Source organism: Xenopus laevis, chromosome 4S (assembly GCF_017654675.1).
Source record: "Xenopus laevis strain J_2021 chromosome 4S, Xenopus_laevis_v10.1, whole genome shotgun sequence".
Lineage (NCBI taxonomy): Eukaryota > Metazoa > Chordata > Amphibia > Anura > Pipidae > Xenopus > Xenopus laevis.
Genome location: NC_054378.1, coordinates 105,153,439 through 105,173,446, shown reverse-complemented (window position 1 = coordinate 105,173,446; position 20,008 = coordinate 105,153,439). Strand labels below are relative to the sequence as shown.

At 41.2% G+C, this 20,008-nt stretch overlaps 1 protein-coding gene across 3 annotated transcripts in view; it reads right to left on the bottom strand.

The window, feature by feature from the left end:
- mst1r.S (macrophage stimulating 1 receptor S homeolog) overlaps positions 1 to 16,909 on the bottom strand; it is a 47,670-nt gene extending 30,761 nt beyond the window's left edge. The window contains exon 1 of one of the 3 annotated variants that reach the window (XM_041561682.1): positions 16,688 to 16,909. The gene's annotated coding sequence lies outside the window, so the exon portion shown is untranslated. Of the gene's footprint in view, positions 1 to 4,435; positions 4,701 to 16,687 lie in introns of those variants that run through there. The other 2 variants (XM_018261301.2, XM_041561681.1) reach the window with 2 other exon arrangements.
- Between the last annotated feature and the right edge of the window lie 3,099 nt (positions 16,910 to 20,008).

Genomic DNA, 20,008 nt, shown 5'->3' with positions numbered 1-20,008 from the left:
CTATATCTGCATCTACACATTCCAAGAGCATATACCAAGCGTGTGCCTATATTCATAACCAACGCAGTAAATACAGGAGTTTAGAAACTCTCCTCAGGTGGTAGCAGCCCGCAAGTTACCAAGGGCAGCAAACAAGACGCTCCTGGTAATTGGTAAGCAGACGAAATTCCCATTTTTAAATCAGAATTTTGGCTCTGCTGGTGCGCAATTGCACTCTCCGCACTAGCGATGCGACCCCCCTACATGGTGCTCAAAATGGTATGTGCTGGATGCGAGGGGGCAGCATCAGAAAGGCCACCTCAGTGTGACAAGGAGCCCTAGAACGCCCCTGAGTAAATAGTTCTAAAGGGACAACATATTGGGGCAATATAAAGTATAAAGGATTTGTAGACCTGTAGCCCCAAAAAGAACCCTTAGAGTAGGGAATGTAAGCAATCATTAACCAGCAGGCCAATATACTCTAGCATTTACCAGCTGAATTGTGCTTAGTACAGAGGAATACTTATGCTGGCCCTGGTTGATAGACTGACTCTCTAAGCAAACTCAAGAAGGCTGTGCCTGCACAACTATAACAGAAGGAAATACTGGCATGTTATGGCACCTGAGACGGAATATGCAATGTACATTCATGCTGAGCAAACACATAAATCAGATAAAATGTGTTTTTCTTTATGTGTTTTCGATAAAATGTGAATCTCTTTGCTGCCCTGCACATTCTTCAAATGATTTTTAAAATGTATGGGAGCTAGCATAATTCTCTCCGCTTTTTGATAATTACTCCCACAGGCATGGAACATTCCCAGCATTTGCTCAAATGAAGCACAAAGGGCTCCGTTTTTGCACAGAGATCACTAGTATAAAGCTATACTCTATATGATGGTTGCCAGATGCAGCAGAGCTTGCACTTTGAATGTGCCCACCTCGTGGCCTGTATTTCCCTCTACCCTAGATATGGAGAAGCTGAGGCTGGGCGATTGCCATCAATATAATTGCATATATGAATACAACCATGCATTTCAAAAACACTACTAGTGACTCCACCTCCTGTTTCTTGCTTATTCTATATGTGATATGGGAGGCCATAATATAAGGATAATATCCTTGTATTCAATGACAGGGTCATATAATGTTTCCATGCACAATTAATCATATACAGAACCTGGAATTCCATTCGCCTCTCAGTCCCCTAAACTGGTCCGATACCTACAGTGGCACGCCTCCCCACCACCAAACATCTGTGAGTGATTCTTTAACCTAAAGCTCAATATGGGTCAAGCAAAATGGACAGAAAGTCAGGAAACAGACACATAAATGTTTTCCCCTAAAGAAAAGGACAAGGGGAAACAAGCATTGCTCACACCCATTCTGTAACTTCACCAAGTCCAACACAACATACATGGCTGCCCTCCATTTGTGACCCTGTTGCAGTTTAGCAACATGTCTAAGAAATAAGAAAATCAATGTGTTAAAAAAGAATCAGCAGTTGAGAATCAGGTTTTACTGATAACACACATACAGTTCAATTGCCCCTATTTATGTACAATAGTCAAAAACTGCAGACCCAATAAGCGTCTGAGCCAACCAGAAAAGGGTGGAGTTCTGGGAAGATTGCTGGGTATAGCTGGCCATTATCAGGTATTCTCGGGGCAGTAGGGACCATGATCTAAAATGTCCCTTTTTAAAATTGTACAAATGTTGTTGCTTTTTTTCATTCAAATTTACTAACCCAACAACATCACGATGACCAAACATACACTTCCATAAAACCAAACCAAAATCTGGGTGCTACAGAAACAAAAATTCCCTCTGGCACTTTATGATATGCCAAAACCCCCTAACAGAGCATTGCAGGATCTATTGTGTCACCAACAGTCCAGAACCCATACTTAGACTCAGTTCTATGGGGCAGGAACCTCATTCCTCTTTGAACTATAGCACTTAATCTTTCATTTACCTGTTTTTTATACTTATTTGTATTTTGTTTTTGTGGTGACCCTTCTAGTACTATGTATTATTCCAGTGTATAGCGCATACAGACAGATACACAATACATATTGTACAAAGCATTTAAAACAGTCTTATGTAATTAATGGTGCTGGGTGAAAATATGGTATACAACACTTCAGCAGGAACCGCACTCCATATTTAGTGAATCAGGATGTCACAAATGCATAGCCAATGTTTCGGCCAACAATAGGGATGTTATCAAGGAAAACAAACATCATCAATATCAAACTTTGAATACACATATAAGATCATTAAAGAATTATGATTCACTAAATATAGAGTTCTGAACTGTTATATACTGTTATTATATGAACACATAGATCTGCGAAAGTCATGCATAATGAGAAAATACCAGTATGGTACAATGTTTTCTCATATCAGATCTGGCACAGTTCTAAGTAAACTGAAACTACCGATACAGCACAAGGTACCCCACATGTGGCTGACTGCTGATCACGATCAATTCTATGAACAGTGTTCCCTGTTATCTGCCATGGTACTACGAACAGAACAGCTGTGATAAGAATCTACTGAAACTGGACTGCAGATGAAAATTAAAATGGGTATATTATCCCATATTTTAGGGTTCTTCCACACAGTGTTTTTTTCCTACGTTCCCCTGCGTTCAGTTTAAATGCGTTCAACCGCAGGGCAGTTCAGGCCCAGATGCAGCCAAGTTTCCCTTATGGTTATATATGCATGTAAGCAGGTGGAACACAGCATGTTGCATTCCACCTGCATTTGGTGCTTTCATGCATCACTATGAGTACAGCCTGCTTTAATAATATCTGGCCTGCACTCCCCTGTGGTTGAACGCATTTAAATTGAACGCAGGGGAACGCAGGAAAAAACGCTCATGTGAAAAGGCCCTTAAAAGGCAAGATAAAAAGAGGAATATATACAGTATATACTGAGATCTGTAATACTGACATACTTCCTGGTTGTGATCTCATTTAACAAATACATTTAACCTATACTGTCTCTTCAGAATGTATCAGGACTTTGACCTTCATAGGAGTTGTGTGAAAGCTCAGCCCCGGTTGTATAACAAGCAGCCCTGCCTAGTGTAGGACATCATAGGTATTTAATAGAAACACTGCTCACATAGTGCTACTTTTAAATACCAGGAAGTAATTGGTACAAACAGGGAGACCAAATAACTCCTTCAAAATGGGATGCATATAAAATCCTCATGCTGAAAGGTATACTGCATAATGACCAAGACAGACTGTATTTTTTTTAAAGGTTTTTATTTTGCATACCTCCCAACTGTCCTGTTTTTAGAAGGACAGTCCCTCTTTTGACAGCTCAACCTGCAGTCCCTCATTTGTACTGGAAAGTCCCATTTTTCTCTGCACTGAACAGCCAGAAAAAGAAACAAAGTTTCTAACTTTATTGTCTTTTGGCAGAGAGCCCAGAACAGCCACAGCAGCTGATAAGATACTCTTGTAACAGTTTCAAGATAAGCAAATAAGTAATTGTAACAAGATAACAGATCCCTTGGGAAATGTTAGACTCACAGCTTAAAGGGCAATTCACCTTCATTAGCAAAACTGTAATAACTTGAAAAAAATACCAAAAATGTGTTCAAACTTTCATAACCTGCCAAATTTTGTAAAATGAACATGGTAATTAGGGGTTGTGGCCACAAAAATGGGCATGGTCCAAAAAATTCGAAATTTTTTTGTCCCTCTTTTTATTTTCAAAATGTTGGGAGGTATGAGGACAGACTGTATTGAAGGGGGAATTGTTATGGGTTACTTGTACAGGTAGAAATGCTCCTCCTCCTCTGTAAATTTAAGAATGCATTTTCAATCTTTTCTTTTCTCCCTAGGGCTGCAATCACTTTTGAAATGCTGCACAGAGAATGCGTTGGGTTTCACATGAAAATTGTACGAATGCTTTATTGATCCCTTAATCCTTCATTTTCATTGTACTACATAATTTATTAAAGTCTGTGTGTCACTCAGCCATAATTAATTGTGAGCTTAGGTTAGGGTTAGTTCACATGAGGAGATTCGGGGAGATTTTGTCTCCTGATCGACAATCTCCCCGAACTGCCTCAGCGCGTTTTCCCATAGGCTATAATGAAAAGTCGCCTGTGCTAATGCACACGCGGCAATGGAGGCAACTTTGGGCGACTATGGAAAACGCATCACCGCGTGTGCTTTAGCGCAGGCGACTTTTCATTATAGCCTATGGGAAGACACGCTGAGGCAGTTCGGGGAGATTGTCGTTCAGAAGACGAGGCGATTAGTCACCAGGCAACAAAATCTCCCCGAATCTCCTCGTGTGAACTAACCCTTAGCATGGGAAAGGCATTTTGCTCCAGAAGTCTGTTGTTATCTACACACTGGGTGCTGGGTGTTACCTTCCCTTTTCAATGGTTGTTTCAAAATTCAGCAGGTTTATTTTGAATTCCTGTCACCTGAAGCAGTTGTCCTTCCTTCATTCCTGGCCACTGAACACAGCTCTGTAACATGCAGACTCTTGGGCCCCGAGGGAGGGTCTCTTGTGAAGCATTAACTGCACATATCAATCCTCACCCATTCACATTCTAATCCAAGCAGCTCTCCTGGGAAGGGGGGTGTTCTTTTTTCTTTTCTATCAGTCACACCTGTGCACTTGCCAGCAGGTTTTTGGAGACATAAAACTCAATAACCCTGTAAAACCAGAAATATCATTTCTAGACACAGGCCATATAGCAGTTAATTCTGAGAATCATTGTATGAAAGCCTGGGTAGACTACAAAATGCATCTTACCATTCTAAAAACTTTTTAAAGGGGAGGTAAACCCAAAAATTAAATTCAGCTTTATGAATAAATGCATGAAAATGCAATTCTAAGGAAAAAATACTTGGAGTATTAAAGTATTAAACCGGAAATAAGGTACACACTTAGGGACCGAGATAAAATACAGTTTTAATATATATTTATGAAATAGGTCATCCCTATGGCAGTCCATAGACCCTTTACGTCACTGGTTATATTGATGCTATATGGTTTTGTGATTGTGATTGGGTTTTTATCCTCAGGTCAGTATTCATTTTATAAAACAAAAATGTACCAGTCTAGGGGGGGGAATTAACACAGTGCCTTCCTACATTTAAAAGGAGCACCAACCCAGGGAGAAAACCTACCGACTGGATTTTGGCACCCCCCAGTGAACACACCTTTCCTTGTCCTTTAACTAAAGCATATACAGTGCAACTGACTTCTGTCATTAACATCACTTTTGTGCCATTAAAAAAAAACACAGATAGATTTGCAACCCACCCCTTTACCCTTGGTGTTCCTGCCTAGAAGTAAAATTAAAAGATGATCGCACTCACTGTACAGCCATGCAGAATGTACCTAAATCCATTATTGTATTAAGTATGTGGATTTTACTTGCTTTGTGTTGATGTGGTATCCGTAGAAAGGGACAATTTGGAGGGTGAATTCATAAAAGTAGTGGTAATACAGTAAGGCACCGTTAAATGGATATTATCATGGGAAAACATGTTTTTTTTTTTCAAAATGCATCAGTTATTAGTGCAGCTTCTGCACTGGAATCTGTTTTTCAAAAGAGCAAATGTATTTTTTATATTTAATATTGAGGGCTAGACATATTGTCAGTTTCCCAGGTGCCCCCAGTCATGTGACTTGTGCTCTGATAAACTTCAGTCACTCTTTACTGCTGCACTGTAAGGCTAAGGCCACACTAGGCGATAGCGCCGCGATTTGACTCGCGGCGACTTTTCGCCGCGACTTTTCGTCGCGACTTTTAAGCAATCGCTGGGGAAACTTTTGCGCTGGCGTCTATGGGGAATCGCGTAAAATCGCCAGCGTAAAAACGCACGCGGCGATCTTTTCTCTACTGTCGCTCGAAATTGCCTCGCTAGGCGATTTCGAGCGACAATAGAAAAAAGATCGCCGCGTGTGTTTTTACGCTGGCGATTTTACGCGATTCCCCATAGACGCCAGCGCAAAAGTTTCCCCAGCGATTGCGGCTTAAAAGTCGCGGCGAAAAGTCGCGCGAGTCAAATCGCGGCGCTATCGCCTAGTGTGGCCTTAGCCTAAGTTGGAGTGATATCACTACCACCACCACAACCCCCAGTAGCCCATCAGTAGAACAATGGGAAGGTAACCAGATAACAGCTCCCTGGTAGATATAAGAACAGCACTCAACAGTAAAAATTCATGTTCAGCTGCAACTCCGTCATTGAGTAGGAGAAACAACAGCCTGCCAGAAAGCAGTTCCCTAGTGCAGCACTGGCTCTTTCTGAAAGCACATGACCAGGCAAAATGACCTGAGATGGCTGCTTCCACACCAATATTACAACAAGAAAAAAATACACTTGTTGGGTTTGGAATTAAATTTTACATGGTAGAGTGAATTATTTGCAGTGTAAACAGTGTAACTTAGAAATAAAAACGACACCATAAAAATCATGACAGAATCCCTTTAATATCTCAACGTCAGTTTGGCTTCTTTTACACCACTCTCTATCACAATGTAGTGCTAAATCTATTTTATCCCTTTTATAAACATGCATTCAAAATTGAATCCCCTGAGGATAGGGGAGTCCCCTCTGGGTAAGTCTATTTTTCTTCTTTGGTAAATTTATGACGCCATGAGTTTCTACAGAGTTGCACCTTTTGTGAATTTCCAGCAGAGAGTGATTGTTACACAAAAGACAATATGACCCTGACTGATCTGTCTATGATTCTATAGAAAAATAGCCGGCCTGAAGCTAGATTCAGTGACAGTCCATACTGAATGTTTGGGGTGTTTATCCAGAAAAAACATGGAAAGAAAAACAGGCAATGTCCAAACCAAGAAGAGACGATCAGCACTTGGCTTGCTTCAGTAAATCTATTTTATGAACGTGTGTGACGTCAAGAATCTCCAAGAGCAGAGGAGGAGTGTACTTCCCTAGTCTGACCCACACCCAACCCAATCCCACAAAGGTTAGCCAAATTTCAACCCAAACCCTCCCAACCAGTGGTCAACCCACAGGTCACCGTGGGTTTTGGGTCAACCCACACATCATTAGTGGTAAGCTTAAACATACATAATATTTCTAGATAAAATAATTTGCAATAATGTGACCGTTTAACTCCACAGTTCCAGGGACAGATTTACATTATTAGTGCTTTGAAGGATGTCATTTTCTTTAACATCTACAGATGAAAGGGGAGGTTTGGTCTCCCTACTAAAAAAAAAAATACTGTATATGTAGGTCAGGAAAATGGAGAGAGAATCCTGTCAGAAGTGCAAGAAGTTTATGAACGTCTCTCCTCCCAGTCTGGAGACACATTGGGCATAATGTCAAATTAGCATTTGGCATCACAGAATTAATTAGGGGCATCAGGCAGTCCACCAGTGCTACACTTCTACGACACGCTGAAGGCTAATCCCCCCGCTGCAAGTCCGAAGTGAATGAGCTCCAAGGAATTCAAAATGACTCCTTGCAGAATGTACTACACAGGGTGTTGTAGCATACAGTATATCCATCTATTATATTATCACACGGTTATCACAAATTGTCATTAAGTACAAAATGAAAGGCAATTTTATGCTAGTTCCCACAGGTTTTACAACCTGGAAAAAAGCAATAACATCAAATTCCTACGTGACTCATTTATTCAAATTTACTCAATATTATGCAAGCAATGATCTCTTTCAATAGTTGCCAACAATTGAAGATGAAATTCCCATTCTGGACATGCCCTGTTGAAATCGTTGAAATTAACACCAATGATCCAGTCCAACCCTTGCCAAATTCTATGACTTTTGAGCCCCACTCTCTGGTACCTGGCTAAAATCAGGAGTTTTGGCAAATTTGCAATGGGCAGTGTTTTAAAACTGAGCTGAACTGTAAGTATTTGTGGGCATTTGTGTGGGTTACTGGGTCACAAGACCGGAATTGCGATGATAATCTAACAAGTATGTCACTGGCAGCATGTTTCATATGTAAAGAATGAAAAGCAAGTTTTGACATCCCACGGTTTAACACAGAGAGCAAACAATGCACCTGCTATAGTCCTAAGAAACTGTTTTTGATACTTTAAGTTTTAATTTGGTTAGATCTGGATGCACCTCATTCCTTTAAACCCAACCTGCTTGCTGTTCATTTCCTACTTCATTTTTTATAAAAAAAAAAAAGCCCTTAGATTTGCTGGTATCCATTCTACCCAAAGTCTTCATTGCATTTTTGATTGTTGCTGCTATTTTGGATCCACCAATATCATAATGGTGAACCCCCCCCCCCCCCCCGAGACTTCTGCCCATGCAAAGACACAACCCTTTGTGTCGAAAATAAACTTTTATAGGAAAGACTTTAACAGGACAAGCAAACATACCTCACCTCTACTGTACACCTACTGAATGCAAAATGCATGCAGCAGGAAAATTCCAGTTACATTCCGGTTGCGTTCTGTACTAAATGAGAACTATGACCACATTAATGCTGAGCATAAAATAAATTCTTGCACACACTGGTCACGTTTTCTCTGCAGTATTTGTGCTCACCATTTCTACAAGTCATACGCACCTGACAAATGGGTCTTCCTAATGGTTTTACCATGTTAATGCAGTAAGACTTCATTGGGCCAGCAAGGAATCAAGCTTCTATATCTGCATAACTCACATAACTCGCATAACTCACAAGCCTAATACTTAAAACTAAAAAAAAATATTTTAAATGGTACATTTATTTGTAATATCAGTGAGACAAGTCCTTGTTCTCCATGACTTGCCTCAAGTTAGGGACTATTCTCTAATAAGCATGCATGGTTGTTTAACAACACATACAATCAGGAACGTCATTAGAAATCACGGGGCCCTGTCCACCCTGGCGCCCAAGCCCGCCCACCCTGGCACCCAAGCCCCGCCCACCCTGGCACCCAAGCCCCGCCCATCCTGGTGCCCAAGCCCCGCCCATCCTGGCGGTCAAGCCCCGCCCCAGACCCGCCCACTCCACATCACAGTTAAAAGACCACACAGCGCTAAAAAAGTAACCCCCCCACACACACACAAGTTATAAAAAGCTATTGATGGTCAGGGCCCCCTTATAAGTTTAAAAAAAAAAACATTGGCGCCAGGGCCCCACATAAATGTTTTTTTAAAAAGCATTGGTGCCAGGGCCCCCCTTACAAGTTAAAAAAATTGGGGCCCCAAAAAACATTTTTTTAAAAAACATTGGTGGCAGGGGCCTATAGAATATTAAAATAATACATTGGTGGCCAGGGAAAAATAAAAAAATAACACAAATTGGTGTTCAGTAGAATTGAACTCATGGCTTCAGGACTTCAACTTTGCCTCCTTTGGTGACTTTGGGTCTTTTCGCCGCTTCAGGACTTCAGTTTTGGCTTCGGTTATTTTTGTGGCTTCGGGTCTTTTCGCCGCTTCAGGAGTTCGTCTGTTCGGCTTTGTGGCACTTCCGCATTTTCGGCTGTTCGGCTGGCTGCAAATCTTCGGCGCTCGCAAGGGGGGCCCGGCTCTTTCATCTCATACTCATCTGGAGTATGCAGTGCAGTTTTGGACTCCAGTCCTTAAGAGGGATATAAATGAGCTGGAGAGAGTGCAGAGACTGGGAAAAAAAGGCGATTGCGAGGGGACATGATTACACTTTACAAGTACATTAGAGGACACTATAGACAAATAGCAGGGGATCTTTTTACCCATATAGAGGATCACCGTAGCAGAGGCCACTCCTTCAATTCCTTTAATTTGAAGCAACGTAGGTGGTTCTTCACAGTGAGGACATTGAGGTTGTGGAATGCACTGCTGGGTGATGTTGTGATGGCTGGATGATTTCTTGGACAAACATAATATCCAAGGCTATTGTGATAATAAATAAAATAGTGAATGAGTATATATAGTTTATGTGAGTGTATGGAGGGGTCAGTGTGTGTGTGTATGGATGCTGGGTTTCATTTGGAGGGGTTGAACTTGATGGACTTTGTCTTTTTTCAACTTCAACTTAACTATGTAACTGTGTAACATGAAATAAACCCAGTAGGGATTTATGCAGCTTAGTTGTCATAAAGTACCGGGTACTGTTTTTTTACTAGATTCTGAGCTTTTCTGCATTTAGAGATCAGACAATGTAATTATATATTTAGAATAGCAGAAAAAGATTTGATCTGCTGCTATTGCAACACTGTGTAAAGAATTTATGTTCTGCTTTAAAGGGGTTGTTCACCTTTGAGTTAACTTTTAGTATGATGTAGAGAGAGAGTGATATTCCTAGACAATTTGCAATTGGTTTTCAATTATTCAGCAGCTCTCCAGTTTGCAATTTCAGCAATCTTGTTCAAATTACCCTAGCAACCATGCATTGATATAATAATAAGAGTAAGAGCCTGGAATAGGAATGGAAAGATGAATAAGAAAAACTAGCCATAGCCATAAATTTGAAGCCTTACAGACCATTTGTTTTTTTTAGAAGGGATCAGTGGCCCCCATTTGAAAGCTGGAACTAATTAGAAGAAGAAGGCAAACACTTCAAAAGCTATAAAAAAATAAATCATGAAGACCAACTGAAAAGTTGCTTAGAATTGGCCATTCTATAACATACTAAATTTTAATTTAAAGGTGAACCACCCCTTTAATATAGTAGCTAGCTCTCCCCTTATCGCATACTGCTCTTCAATAACACAAAGAATGAAAACCGTCACATATAAATGAAACCCTAACTATAGTTATGACATAATACAGACAGATCCCCTGAACAATACCACCTTGTGATCATTCTCTTAGATACAGTCAAGATGCTCATTCCCAGGCACTGAAGATCAGTGATGGCCGAATTTGTCCCGTCGAATCACCGAAAAATGTGCAAATTTACATGAGAAATTCATGAAACAGTGAAAAATTTGTGAAACGCATTTAAGTTCGTGGGTGTCAAAAGTATTTTGACACCCGCAACAGTTGTAATATGCGCACCTATTTTGTCCAAATGCATTAAAGTCAACGGGCATCCAAATAATTTTCGCCGCAGCTTCATGAATTTCGCTGACAGCGAAACCCGGAAATTCGCTGCGAACTTGCGCCTGCCAAATTATTTGCCCATCACTACTGAAGCCACGATGAATGTGAGCAAGTCATCTGTAAGACTGATACAGTATGTGACTCCCTGGTTATGTGCTGAGGATTATTTCTTGCAACTCAGTGTGTACAAAAAAACACCGTTATTTTCGTAAGGTGCTGGCACCCAGCCATCCACTCCCCTTCTCTTTCTCTCCATTCTCTCTTCCTCTCTTTCACAATTGGATCTTCACTGCTCATGTCACATTTATATACATTTTCTTGGTACAGTTCCTGGTAGCAGTATTATTTTCTGTCATTCAGTTTCATCTTTTGCCCAGCTACAATATTTGCTGCCTGCCTTTCCCTGTGCCTGATTATTAGACTCTGATACACTGGATTCCCAGCACCAACCTCGTCTTTAGTACTGAATACTTGGGTTCAACAACCTTTCTGCCATAGATATTCTTGGAATTATGGCAGAACAACCAGTGTTTCCCTATAATTTTTTCATAAGCTGGGGGGGGATATAAAAGGCTGGTCCTCCAAGTCAGGGTTCAACCAAAACTCACAACCATTGCTGTAGCTTATCAATATCAAGGCAACCTACACTGATTCTGTTTCTTCAGAAGCATTATCGCCATGCCAGAATATACCAATGGGTTGGATTATTTACCTAACAGTGAGTAAATATTTGTGCATAACAAGAATTACATGATCCTTTACTAGAATAACTAACTAACTCCTGTGGATACTGGACTACGGTCAGTTCGCCCTCATAGCAAGGGCCAAAACTCACCCCATTTCCAGGCAGTTTAGCCAGTTTGAACCTTACTGACAATTCTTTATTTGGCAATTAAAGTGGAAGTTATGGTTTTGTTTGCGTTTCAATGCATGATGAATTGGCCCTATATTTCCCCAAACTTCCGTATCAGATTCAGTCTTAATAACTTTTCACGCTTCAAGTAAACTTTGACTTTCCTTCATTTTGCTCAGTTCTTGTCAATAAAGGTGAACCCGGCAAGAAAGGGAGGGGTCCCACATCTGTGTATAATCAGCAGTAGATACTGGGTATGATCTAGGCTTTTAATATGCTTTGTGCATGAAAAAAAGAAAGTACGTAATGACTTCACAAAGCAGACAACACACAGAGTGCCGGAAATGATGCCTTCTGGGGATAGGTAGGCAAACAGAGACAAGGGAGTGCCTAAACCGCACACATTACTAATTAGGCGAATAAAATCTCATCATCCGGAAAATATCCCTGGTTTCATTATCACCAGTCTATGAACTGATCAAGATAAGTTAGTTGAAAGAAGATCCAGACATGTTTAATAATGTCCAATGCTAATTATGATCCCCCCACTACTTCAGCAGAGGTGGCACCCTTGCCCAAAATCATCAGAAATATAATGGTTCTTGTAGCCTGTTGTGCAGAAAAAGATAAATTTGTAAGGGGCAATTGAATTTCCTTTACTTTTATTTCTGAAAAGAATTAAAACAAAAGTGGGGCCCTGGGCAGTCACCCTCTTAACGTAACCTCTGCCCGATTACTATGTATGGCATACTTTCCAACTGTCCTGTTTTTCACAGGACAGTCCCGATTTTAACAGCTCAACCCAAAGCCCCAGAATGTTACTGAAATGTCCTGACTTTCTCTTTGATTTGCTGCACTGAACAGCCAGAAAAAGATACAATGTTTCCAAAACTTAATTGGCTTCTGTCAGAGAGCCCAGAATATGTAGCAGGTACACTTAGATACTTGTGTAACAATTTAAGATAAGCAAAGAAAAGATTGTAACAATTTAAGATAAGCAGGTGTATTGGGGGAACTGTGACTTGCAGCTTAAAGGGCAATTCACCTTCATTAACTATAATAACACATAAAATTAGGAGGTTTGGCCACAAAAAAGGCATGGGCAAAAAAATGTCATTGCGCGGAGCGCTGCAAATTTTTTTGCCCCTCTTTCTATTTCCAAAATGTTGGGAGGTATGGAATAGTATGCAGCAAACACACACAATCATAGACACAAACAATGCTGCTGGGTTGTATGGGTTGTATGTATAAAGAGCAGACACATTCCCCAGTAATATACATAAGCATACTGAACAACAAGGGCTACACAAACACACTGAGACAATAGAGAAAACTGTGAGATTTGATGGGCATGTGACAATTACATGGGAGCAATGCTAATTTTCGTTTTACAAAATAAATTTATGTTTACAGCCAACCTAATAATAAATTATTAAAACTGAAAATGTGAATTCTAAATAGCATGAACCATGTGAATGCAGATATGGGACTAGTTATCTGGAAACCCATTATCCAGAAAGCTCTGAATTATGGGAATGCCATCTTCCATACTATTCAAATAATTAACATTTTTAAAAACAATTTTCTTTTTCTCTGTAATAAAGGAAACCATAGAAACAAGGCAAAACAATCATATTGGGTTTTATTAATGTTTCAATTATTTTTTGTAGGCTTAAAGGGGTTGTTCACATTCAAAACTTTTTCCAGTTTAGTTGGTTTCGGATTGTTCACCAGAAATAAAGACTTTTTCCAATTACTTTCTATTTTCTATTTGTGAACAATTTTCTAAAATTTGAAGTTTCATTTTTTACCTTCTAAAGCTGGTCTAAAGGGGTCGTCGACCCTTTGGCCGGTCTAAATTGATACATTTAATTGATACATTTGTTATCTTTGCCCCTGCTGAGCAGAATCTCTGAGCTGCATTAAAGGCAGTTGTTAGAATTGATACAATAGTTGCTAATATTCCAGAGAAGCTCCTGAGAAATAATTTTGTTTCAACTAAATGTAGCAAATTGTAACAGTTCAGATGCTCCTGGATCACTGAGCTGACAGATTGAAACTCTAGAGACAGGAACATTAAACTTTAAACGTCAATTTTGGGAAAACTGTAAAAAATAAAAGATGGAACGTGATTGAAAAAAGTTATTTAAAGTCTTTATTTGTGGTGAATTATCTGAAAACAACTAAACTAAAAAAAAGTGTTTGGAAGGTGAATACCCCCTTTAAAGGAGAAGGAAAATCTTTTTGCACTTGAGAGTGCCAAATGTTAGGCACCCCATAGTGATTGTATTTGCCGGAACTAGGGGTAAGCAGAGTAGGCACGTGCCTAGGGCGCAAAGCTGGGGGGTGCCAGGCACCTGCTCTGTCGCCTACCTCATGTCCAGTCCTCTCTCTCCATTACTAGGGCAGACGCATGCGCAGAATAAAATAGGCAACTTTTTAGTTAAGTTCGGCTGATCACTCTACTGCGCATGTGCAACCGCGAGAAGAAAGAGGGAAGACAGAAGAAGATCGCTCCGTGGTGCTCACTGGTATAACCCTGGGCCGGTGCAGTTTTCTGCTGATAGGAGCCCCGGCCTGGGGTTTCAGGTAAGTCAATACAATCACTTGGGGGTGCCTAACATTTGAGAGAACACTTTGCTTCACCTTTAAGAGGATCCAAATTATGGAAAGAGCCCTTATCAGAAAAAAACCTGATCGCAAGCAATCTTGCTAACAGGTCCAACACCTGTACCTAATATTTTTTAATTGCTTTTTTTCAATAAAAAGGGCTTTTTAGACATTATTAGGGCTCTTACACATGAGCGTTCTGACCTGCGCTCCCCTGCGTTCCGTTTTTTGGCGTTCAGCCGCAGGGGAGCGCAGGAATAGACGCAAGTCATTATTTAAAATGGGGCTGTACTCACTCAGGCGCGTGTAGGCGCCGAACGCAGGAAAAATGCAGCATGTTGCGTCTGAACCTGCGTTCGGCGCCTACACGCGCCTGAGTGAGTACAGCCCCATTTCAAATAATGACTTGCGTCTATTCCTGCGCTCCCCTGCGGCTGAACGCCAAAAAACGGAACGCAGGGGAGCGCAGGTCAGAACGCTCATGTGTAAGAGCCCTTACCCTATCATTGAAAGTTTTTAATTAAAGGGGCATATTTTCAATATAGGAAAATAGGGCACATGCTGAGGGTGACAGCTGCAGGGAGCTTCATCCATGAGCAGAGTTAAAGGGTAACCCTTATTCTTTGGGATTGGTGCAAGCACAAAGACTGTCCTGTGTATGCACTAATCAGGTATTGTAAGGGACAAGATGATGGTTGTGGTGCAGAGCTGGATATATACCCACTGTAAAAGCTTATTGCAGTATCTATAAAGGTGTGCTATTTCTTTAACATCCTGACTTTCCCTGGAAATGAAAACATTTTACTCTCTGACCTGGTACAACCCATTGCTTTCAAATGGACAAGTTCAGACAAGGCATCATTTCTCTGCACCGGTGCTCAGTGTTGTTTTTTATATATTTTTTTGCCCCATTTTACATCCCACTACACATATGTCAAAGTAATCAACTTTATAAACTACATGTGATTCTATGTTACAAACTGTGGCATAAGGATCAGGGCACACAGGCAGATTTGGGGAGATTAGTCGTCCGGTGACAAATCTCCTCTTCTTTGGGGCGACTAATCTCCCTGAACTGCCTTCCCGTCGACTAAAATGTAAATCGCTGACGGGATGGCACTCGGAGCAATTCGTTTTCCAAACTAGCCCGAAGTTGCCTCACCAGGAAGGGCAATAATCAGCAGCGATAAATCTTTGCTTCTGCTTATCTACCGTAAAAGCTTTCCCATAGACAATAACGTGAATCGCTGGTGGTAAAACTCATGTGTTGCTTCAGTCTTCCAAAGCAGAGATTTATCGTTGACAATTAATCTGCTGGTGTGCCATTGCCCTAAGGTAGCAATGTGTGATATCTTGCAACATTGTTATGTAATGGTGACACAACATATAGCAATGACATTAATAGGATTTTTACAAAACAATTCCCACAAGGGCAAAGCGATAATAATAAGGTGAAGAGCAGAATGCTGGAAAACCTCCAGTGTAGAACAGTCTCTACTATGAAAGTTAGAACTGCTGTTTGACTGCAACTTGCAACATTCCCTGATAACAGCTGGAGAGACACAGCAGACACCTCTCATCCCTATCATACAGTTTATATGCTGCTCATTACTGTAATCCATACATATTGCTGCACATATACATGTGACATTTACTTGTGACAGGCAGTAGCGATCCTAGAGGTGTGTGACGCGCAGCCTGGCCCCGCCCCCCTCCGTACGGCCGCATTTGGCCGCATTTTCAGCGGCGAACGGACTTCCGGGGGGCCCTGAGGGGGTGTGGGCCCTGGCCCGCCCGCACCCCCTGCTCCCCCGGTAGTTCCGCCACTGGTGACAGGTATGATTGTTCCCAGCTGCAGAGACACAGAACAAAGATTTGCTTTTTTTTTTTGTTAATTTTACACTACTGCTGTGACTTAGTACACACTGTTAAAGAAACACCAACATGTCTGAGAACAGAAGTTCAACATAAAAGGAAATAGTAGAAAGTTCCACGCCAGAATCCAGATGTGCTGCTTTGGGGCAGAAAAAACAGTTTGTACTTATCTTGTGTTGTTTTCCATAATGATACAAAGAAAATGAGCCTCATTAATGCAACAAATAGATCCTTTCTGACAATAAAAACATTCCAGTAGAGCAAAGGCATTGCTAGAGTCTGACCATGACATGTGCCACTGAATGCCTGCCCCGCAGAGCTTGCACTCTAAGCAGATGAGGAAGTGAATGAGAGGCACTTACCTGAGTGGCAGATTCCAGGGGAGAGAATGTCTTGACTCTTGAGGAAGGAGGGTCTCCTCACATCCCAGGAGGGGGGAGACTGGAGAAGGTGAGTGAAATCTCTGGCTCTCTGTACAATCACTGGTTATGAGAGAGGAAAGTGAGAGAAGTGCTAGCCCCACCCCTCAGCCCATGGACGTTCTATTGCACAATGTGAAGCAGGCTTGACAGTCCTGGGACTGATTGTACAGTGTATGATGAGCCTTTGCTCTGCCACTCCCAACTCTGCTCTACAAACAAGGGCTCCTGTAGGTATGGCTGCTGCTGCATTCCTGACACTCCTACATCTGCTGCTGCTGGGAGTTGTAGTTGCACACTGACCAGGGCTAATAAAAAAACTCCCTGGCCTTTCACAACACTTGGGGGTCCCACCGGGGTGACTTGCCTCGCAACAGGACCCATGAACAGCTGAACACTAGTTTTTGCATAACATATGTATATATATATATATATATATATATATATATATATATATATATATATCATACATAGCATATATATATATATATCATCCAAAAACGAGCCGCACAGGACTTAAAATAAAGAAATTGTTTAATAAAGGTTAAAAGACTAAAAGTTGCCATACACAGAGAGATCCGCTCGTTGGCGATATCGCGCATATGAGCGGATCTCTCTCCGATATGCCCACCTTGAGGTGGGCAATATTGGGCTGATCCGATCGTGGGCCCTAGGGCCCAACGATTGGATCCTAATGAAAGGGAATGGATCAACGAACAGATGTGGCCGCGATCCGACGTGATTTTTTGTCCCATCCGATCGAGATCTTCCCCACTTTCGGCTAGATCTCGATCGGGGAAGCCGGTCGGGGGGCCCCATACACGGCCAATAAGCTGCCGACTCGGTCTGTCGGCAGCTTTTATCGGCCCGTGTATGGCCACCTTAACGTTTTGGCCTACCCAGAGGCCTTTCTCAAAAAGGCATAGGCAGAAACGTTAGTCTTTTAAGCATTATTAAACAATTTCTTTATTTTAAGTCCTGTGAGTGTGGCTTGTTTTTGGATGATATGGATGAATTGTGGACTCTGCAACCAGGCAAATTAATTTCATTTTTTGAGAAGAAGACCGTTACAGGACTTACAGTATAAATCAATTCACTATAATTTATTGTAGGCAAACATACTGATGTTTCGGCTGAACCAGCCTTTGTCAAAGTGCTATAGTATACTAGACACCGACTCAAATATATAATTTACAAAGCACTGATATATATATAGATACAGTATATAATACACAAAAGCCATGAATATCCTGTAAATTATATCCTTATAAACGGTGAGTAGTGATGTCATCAGTTATAAACGGTGAGTAGTGATGTCATTTCTGTCACATGACTCACTAAAATTTGTGTATTATAATAAATAAAGTACCCCCAGTTGTAAAATATGAGGATATTAGAAGTTACCTCGGAGTTCCATGACCTGTATAAAAACACTCGGCCTTCGGCCTCGTGTTTTTATATGGTCATGAAACTCCTCGGTAACTAATAATATCCTTATATTTTACAAGAGGGGGTACTTTATTCACTATATAATATGTCTTGAGCAGGGGAGACCCTCTACTTATACTGTAACTGCTCTTCTTTTACATCAGTCATGCACACTTAAGCTGGCCATAGACGCAAAGATCTGATCGTATGAATCGAGGATTCGTACGATTTTCGGACCATGTGTGGAGAGTCCCGACAGAGATCGGGCATTTGGTCTATCGGACAGGTTAAAAGATTTCTGTCGGCTGCGGGTAATATCTCTGCATGTATTGCCGATCGTACGATTTTCAGACGGAGACTGTCACTAGCTTTGGTCGGACATAACTTTCATACGATTGCTGTCAGGGGTTAGAATGGTTAGTGGCAGGTCGGGAGATGGGAGATGGGAAAGTCGGATTGTACGATGATTCGTACGATCAGATCTTTGCGTCTATGGCCAGCTTTAGCTGACAGTTGTGGCACTGCAAATTACAACACCTGTTGTTTAAGGATTCTGAGAGTTGTAGTTTAACAACAGTACTGCATAACAATGAGGTTCCACACACTGTACTATTCTGTGGGCCCCTCTGCCACCAAGGAAACTTATGCCACTCTCCAGTATGTAGAATAAAAGATGAGCTATCTAAGGGGTGGTTTCTTTTAGCATGTTAAAGAAATGGTTTTAAATAGGTCTTTTTTTTTTCAAATTATTCACCTTCTTCTGATTATTTTGCAGCTATAAATGAGGTGCACTGACCCCATCTAAAAACAACAAATGCCCTGTAATGCTACAAAGTTACTGTTACTCTCTTATTTATATTCCCTTCTCTTATTGAAATCAGCGAATGGTTGCTAGGGTAATTTGGACCCTAGTGACCAGATTGCTGAAATTGCTAACTGTAGGGCTGCTGAATAAAAAGCTAAATAACTAAAACACCCCAACACCAGAAAAAATAAAATCCAATTGCAAATTGTATCAGAATATTACTCTCAGTCTACATCATATTAAAAGTCAATTTATAGGTGAATAACCCCTTAAAGGACTTTACCCTGTATCTGCACAGGGAGAGTGTAGTTTGACTAGCTCCGCAGTGCAAGACTATTAGTAGCTGACCAAACAACTTCATTATATAAAGAAGACTCACCATAATGACATCCTGCTGTTATTGAACTTCAAGCCTCAATATTCCTATAAGGCTTTCAGTGAATACGGCGAAATGCATTACAACTGGAGACTGCAAGTTGTAAAGTGAGGGACCATCTTGCCTTACTATACACACTGTTGCACCACTGCAGCCCATTCCCACAAAGAGGATGAAGCTATGAGGAGGGTTTGGGGAAGACATACGCCCACCCCTATCGGCAGTTCTGCTAGTGAGTACTGAAGAAGAAGCAACTATGGGGATTTCCACTTGGCGTGTCCGTGTCCTTTTTTAAGGAATGGAATATGGTGCAATAGTTTGGGAAAGAGTCCATGCAGAAAATCTCATTCCTCAGTAGGGATGTAGCGAACTGTTCGCCCGCGAACTAGTTTGCGCGAACTTCGACCGTTCGCGTCCGCCGAATGTTCGCGAACGTTTGGGAACGTTCGCAGTTTGAGTTCGCGTTCGATCGTTCGACCATTCGACCATTCGAATTCCTTCGACCGCTAAAAATCGAACGATTTCCATTCGTTCGAACGATTGTAAGCATTCGATCCAATGAAAAGCATTCGATCGAATGGCTTCGATCGTTCGATTCGAATGAAAATCCTTCGATCGAACGATTAAAATCCTTCGATCGTTCGAATCGAACGAT